Source organism: Nycticebus coucang, chromosome 22 (assembly GCF_027406575.1).
Source record: "Nycticebus coucang isolate mNycCou1 chromosome 22, mNycCou1.pri, whole genome shotgun sequence".
NCBI lineage: Eukaryota > Metazoa > Chordata > Mammalia > Primates > Lorisidae > Nycticebus > Nycticebus coucang.
Window position 1 is genome coordinate 39,916,321 of NC_069801.1, and position 6,545 is coordinate 39,922,865.

General features: G+C 48.1%; 1 pseudogene; it reads right to left on the reverse strand.

Annotated features, from left to right (window-relative positions):
* On the reverse strand, window positions 1–3,651 carry LOC128574705 (gem-associated protein 8-like; annotated as a pseudogene).
* Between the last annotated feature and the right edge of the window lie 2,894 nt (window positions 3,652–6,545).

Sequence of the window (6,545 nt, forward strand, 5' to 3'; positions counted from 1 at the left end):
TAGGCAAGAACTTTAATGAACTGAACAGTTATCAGCATCAGAAACCAATGCAGGAGATACAAAATTATCATCTTATGTCTGAAAATTTCTCACGCTGGCAACAGCGTAGGTCCTGCTGAATTCCAAGTGACTGGCGTATTACCTCTACCCTGTGAGTGTCCACTGGGACTCTGGTGAACATGGTAGTATCTCAGCATAAAGTTCCTTTTCCCTGACAACTGTAGGGAAGGAGAGATGAAGGGAGTGTACCCAAAAGGAAGGGGGTGAGTCTGGGGACCCTGTGCAGACTCGCAGGGGTCCCCGAGCCCAGGGCTCAGAACTTCAGGGGAATGACAGGCCAGTACTTGGGCTGCTTTCTGTCACGGTGCTTGTCAAAGCTCAGCTGCACAGCAGCCTCCATGGCCTGGATCTTGGCAGCGCTGTCCCCATACAAGCGCTTCATCTCGGCTTTGCGTCGCTCGCCCGGCCTCTCGGTCGGGGGTTCGACTGACCTGTGGGGGTTGTAGCGCAGGTCATGGTCAGCATTCACATAGTCATTCAGGCGCTGTGCGTCCAGCTGCTGCTGCCGCCGTCGCTCTTCTCTGTGCCTCTCGGTCTCTGCAAAGTACTGGCGGAGCTCCTCTGTGATTACCATGTTGCTCAGGTCACATTCTATGCTTCCTAGACCTTCTGAAATGTGAACCCCAGTGGTGGTCCTGCTGGGCTAAGTGATGGTCACCGAAAGACTGAGGATCTCTAGCCTCATCATCACAAGAACTTTGGGAAGAAACTGCAGAAGGGAGATGCCATGGGAAACTGAAATAGTATTGCACGGCCTTTCTGTAGGCCTTCTGGTGGTTTCGCATCCAAGCCACTGCTCGATGATAATGTTGCCAGTATCTTGCATACGCCGGGTGAGAATACCAAGACTCAGAAGCTTTCGATGTTGATGCCTGTGCTGCCATCCTTCTTGTGAAAGTCCAAATGGGCACTGAATTTTTTGAAGGCACAAACTTTCATGCACTGAACAGTAACCTCTAACGGGCTGGCAGAGCTCGTGGGCACGTAGCTTGTAGATCCTGGGCGGTGGGCGAGAAGGTGCCTAATTTTCGTGGGAGACAAAGGGGAAGGGCAACTCTTTGGGTTCTTAATTATTTTTAAAATTGTGAGTGGATTCTGAAACCAAAAAATTTGATAACCACTAAATTAGGGTTTTACTTTTAAAAAATCTTGATATTTTTTGCCCTAGACCTTTATAATATACTATAATATACTATTAAAGAATAAATTTATTTTATTGCTTACATTAGAGTGCATATGAGCAACAGATTTTTAACATGCCCCCTATGTGTGGTTGGCAGCATTCTCCCTCCTGAATGGAAGGTACATGTTGTCACTTTGTCCCGAGTGAGTCCCTCGACTTCTTCCTTAATGAGGAAGAAAAATAGATCTCTTCATAGCCACTGCCTCCAGGACAGATAACACCAGCTGGCCGGCCATAGGCTGTACTCAATTAATTCTCTCTCTTCTGTTTCTAAGAACACTTTTTAAAAAAAGCTATTAAGGCCCTGTGCAGTGGCTCATGCCTGTAATCCTAGCACTCTGGAAGTTGAGGTGGGAGAATTCCTTGAGCTGAGGAGTTCAAGACCAACCTGAGCAAGAGTGAGATCCTCCTCTCTACTGCAAACAGAAAAATTAGCTGGGCATTGTGGCCAGCTACTGGGGAGACTGAGGCAGGAGGATTGCTTAAGAATGGAGTCTGAGGTTGCTGTGAGCCAGGCTGATACCACTGCACTCTACTCCAGGCAATAGAGTGAGACTCTGTCTCAAAAAAAAAAAAAAAAGTGGTATTGAGCCCTTTCCGTGTTAAGAACTTTATTTTTATTTATTTATTTATTTATTTAATTTTATTTTAGAGACAGAGTCTCACCTTGTCACCCTAGGTGGCACCCTAGAGTGCCGTGGTGCCTCAGCCTCCTAAATAGCTGGGACTACAGATGCCTGCCACAACACCCGGCTATTTTTAGAGACGGGGTCTCACTTTAGCTCAGGCTGGTCTCAAACTTGTGAGCTCAGATGGTCCACCTGCCTCAGCCTCCCATAGTGCTGAGATTACAGGCAAGAGCCACTGCACCCAGCTGTGTTAAGAACTTTATAGTCATTTTCTCAATTTTTAGAATGACTCTATGGGGCGGCACCTGTAGCTCAAAGGAGTAGGGCACCAGCCTCATATACTGGAGGTAGTGCGTTCAAGCCCATCCCCGGCCAAAAAAACTGTAAAAAAAAAAAAAAAGTTGCCTTCTCCAGCAGGACATCCTTCAGAATGATTCTATGTTATTAATTCCATTTCGTAGATAAGAAATTTCAACCTTAGAGAGGTGAGGGGAAACTTGTAGGAATATAACTGACCTTAAATCCTCTTTATGATATAAATTTTAAAGGTGATCTTAAATCCCTTTAATTCTAGACACTAAAAAAGTTTAATTCTTTAACAATTACCTTTAGTAAGAAATTCATATATATATATGTTTAGTAAGAGATTCATATATATATATATATATATTAGAGTCTCACTTTATCACCCTTGGCAGAGTGCCCTGGTGTCACAGCTCACAGCAACCTCTAGCTCTTGGGCTTAGGCGATTCTCTTGCCTCAGCCTCCCGAGTAGCTGGGACTACAGGCACCCCCCACAGCACCTGGTTATTTTTTTGTTGTGGTTTGGCCAGGGCCGGGTTTGAACCCGCCACCCTCGGTATGTGGGACTGGTGCCCTACCCACTGAAGAACAGGCACCAACCCAGAAATTACTATTATATTAAAGGGAGACACCAGTACAGAGCCCAAGTTCTTACTTGAGCCCCACCTGAGTTTTTTTTTTTTTGTAGAGACAGAGTCTCACTTTATGGCCCTCAGTAGAGTGCCGTGGCCTCACACAGCTCACAGCAACCTCCAACTCCTGGGCTTAAGTGATTCTCTTGCCTCAGCCTCCCGAGTAGCTGGGACTACAGGCGCCCGCCACGACGCCCGGCTATTTTTTTTTTTTGGTTGCAGTTTGGCCGGGGCCGGGTTTGAACCCGCCACCCTCGGTATATGGGGCCAGCGCCCTACGGACTGAGCCACAGGCGCCGCCCCCCACCTGAGTTTTTATATTTGAGCCTTCACACTTAGGTCCTAACCCCTGAGTCCCCCTGAAGCTCTATGTCATGTTTAGGGCATGTCAACCTCAAACTTGAGTCCTTATACTGATGTTCTGCCAGAACTTTTATACCAAGACTTCATACCCCACCCTTCTCACTGAAAACTCTCTAAGTCCTTACTTGAGGCAACATGTGTAGTTCCTCACCTGAGCCTGCATACCTGAACCTACTGATCAGCCCTCATACCCAAATCCCAGGCTTGAGCAGCTGGACTAGCAGTGGACTCAGACTCTAAGACCATCCCTCCTGAGGGAATAGCAGATGGAGCAGGGGCTGGAGGGTGAGGGAGTGTTAGAGTCGAGGGGTGAGCCAGGAGAAGCAGGAGTGGGGCTGTCAGCTCCCAGCCATGGTCAGGAATGTTCCCAGACAACACTGACCTCTCACCCCAACCCGCCTCAGTGTGAAGATCAACTGCCTCCGCCACTCCCACCTCAAGGACCAGCAGCCGCTGCTGGAGCAACTGGGGCATCCCCATGGCAACTGTGCCAGGCCAGTTTGGGAGTGCGGTGGGGCTCCTTTAAAGTCTTTCATTGCCCCCCAAACATAGGCTGATCCTGCCACTTTGGTAACCCTCAGGGGCACTGTAGATTGGAGTGTTCAGGAGAGAAGGACATGCTCCCTGCTGTGTCTGTTGAATCAGGGAAAAATGTTTCTCTGGTCTCAGCCGTATCTTTCCTGAGTCAAACTGGTGGTTCCTCCAGCCCCACCGATACCCTAGATGCTGTTCCTTCCTGAACACAGCAGCAAAGAGAGCTCCAGGGATGTCTGAAAGCATCTGAACTCTTTCTTCTGCCCACCTAGGCTGTGGGCTTGGTGATGGGGTCCTGTCAAATGAATATCTGATGGAAGGAGTGACCAGGGGCGGGGAGTGGAGGCTGCTCAGGGCTTTGTGACCTAGAGGCCTTGTGTGGGTGATTAGCTGTCACACTGGGTCTAAGCTCCTTATCCCCAGAATCTAGGTTTCCTACCCTGAAGTCTAATCCAGAGGTGGGGGAGGGGCCTGAGGGCACCAGGCCGGGCTGAGGGGTCTTGGCGGGTCCCAGCAACTCATTTAGCATAAAAAGCTTTGGCCTTTGGGGAGCTTTTCTGTTTCTTTGTCTCTGTGTTTTTGCTTTTGTGAGCTTTTCTGCCTCTCCCTGCCTTTGAGTTTGTTCACCTGCGTTTCTTTCTGTCTCTCTGTCTAAATGTGTTCTCCATACCTTCTGTCCCTGTGAACAGACTCTGGGAAGCTATTATTGGTGACAGAAGGCAAGGACACCATTGGGTAAGAGGTCACACAAGTCTCAGCAGGATTAAGCTTGATAGAAAGTCTTGGGAACTCAGAATTGTAGACTATGTGTGGTTTCAGATAACACAGGGTCTAGGTGGCAATGTGTTATGGGTGACCCCTAGGGTCTGAGGGAACGTTGGGTTATTTGTATTTGACACACAGATTAGGTAACCCTGAGTTGTGGCTGATATGGAACCACCTGGATGACTCAATGACAGAAATTCAAAAGGAATTAGGAGGCAGCAGAATGGCAAAGGTGGTTCTCCGTGGGGGCAATTTTGAGCCCCTACTCCCACTCTGGGACATGTGGCTGTGTCTGTAGACATTTTAGTCTAGAAGACACCTGAAGAGAGGGATGCTACCAGCATCTAGTGGGTAGAGGCCAGGGGTGCAGCTCAATATCTGAGAGTGCACAGGATGGTCCCCACCACGAGGAACCAACCAGCTTAAATGTAGACCTGATGCCAGCCACCGAGAGTGCAATGCCAGCTTTGTGCCCTGCAGCCATGGGCACATTTTACATCTTTACCAGGAGGTACATGTGTAGTGCCTGCTGGGTGGCTGGGATCACTGAGCCAATACTTGTAAAGTATTTAAAATAACACCTAGCAGGTGGTGCCTGTGGCTTAAGGAGTAGGGCGCCAGCCCCACATACTGGAGGTGGTGGATTCAATCCCAATCCCAGCTAAAGAAAAAAAGAACTGCAAAAAAAATCAGTTTTTAATTAAAAAAAAAATGCCTAGCACACAATCAGTGCAGTTTTTTGACTCGTACCTGGAAGGAAAAAGAGCTGATCTGGATGTAGGGACTCAAACATTCTCCCCCTTTCTCATCTCAGCTTCTATTTCAGGCAGGTTTTTTTTTTTTTGTAGAGACAGAGTCTCACTTTACCGCCCTCGGTAGAGTGCAATGACATCACACGGCTCACAGTAACCTCCAGCTCTTGGGCTTACATGATTCTCTTGCCTCAGCCTCCTGAGTAGCTGGGACTACAGGCTCCCGCCACAACGCCTGGCTATTTTTTTGTTGCAGTTTGGCCGGGGCAGGGTTTGAACCCACCACCCTCGGTATATGGGGCCAGCGCCCTACTCACTGAGCCACAGGCGCCGCCCTTCAGGCAGGTTTTGTCCATTAACAAAGGCAGCTCTAGTTCTATGTTGGGTCAGTGATGTGAGAGGAAAAGAGTGAAGCTTTTTCTTGCTTCGGTACAGAACCGCATGTACAAATCATGGAGGACGGGGTTGGCTGGGCTTGGGTCACGTGACCACCCGGAGTTTGTCAAGGTGCAGCAGGGATTGAGATCAGAGCCACCTGCCTGGACAAGAGGGCTGCTGTTACCAGAAGGACAAAGGCAGCTGGATGTGCCTATGCAGGGGTTGTGGGTGAGCCTGGGTCGGCACAGCGTCTGCTCCATACGGTTCCAGGTGACGTCGTGTTACAGGAGGCTCTGTGATCTGTCAGCCTGTCTGAAATATTCATCTCCCTTGGCCACACCCTCCTTCTCTTATCACTCTCTTCTCTAGTTTTCTTGGCAACACAGTTTCCTGATTTTCCTCCTTTTCCTCTGGCAGCAACTTCTGACTCCTTCACTGCTTCTCCTCTTCTACTGAACCTAGAAATATTGACATGCTCAACGCTCAATCCCAAACTCCTTCTCCAAACGTTCCCAAGTGGCTCATCATGATATATCAGGTTGGTAGCCTGAAATCACCATGGTGGAGTATTTACGTCACAGAATCTGGAAATGCTACAAATCAGAGTTTCTTTTTTTTTTCTTTGAAGAAACGATAGTTACTAGCACATCACTTGCCTAACACAATTGTCACAAAAACATGATTTTATCTGGACCTTGTTTTACCCACAACCCTATTTCACTCAAAATCTTTCTCAACACACTTTTGCACACAGCCCAATGTTAATACTAAAACTATTTCAACCTCAGTTTAACCCTGAGCTCATTTTCACCTACACTGTGTGTTTCCACTGTCATTTACAATCCCATGTTCTCCAGGCACTGTCATCATCAGCTAATGTGACACAGATTTGTGCTGTCCAGATACTCCTCACATGATTTATTGTCAGTCTTGGTGTGTATAGAA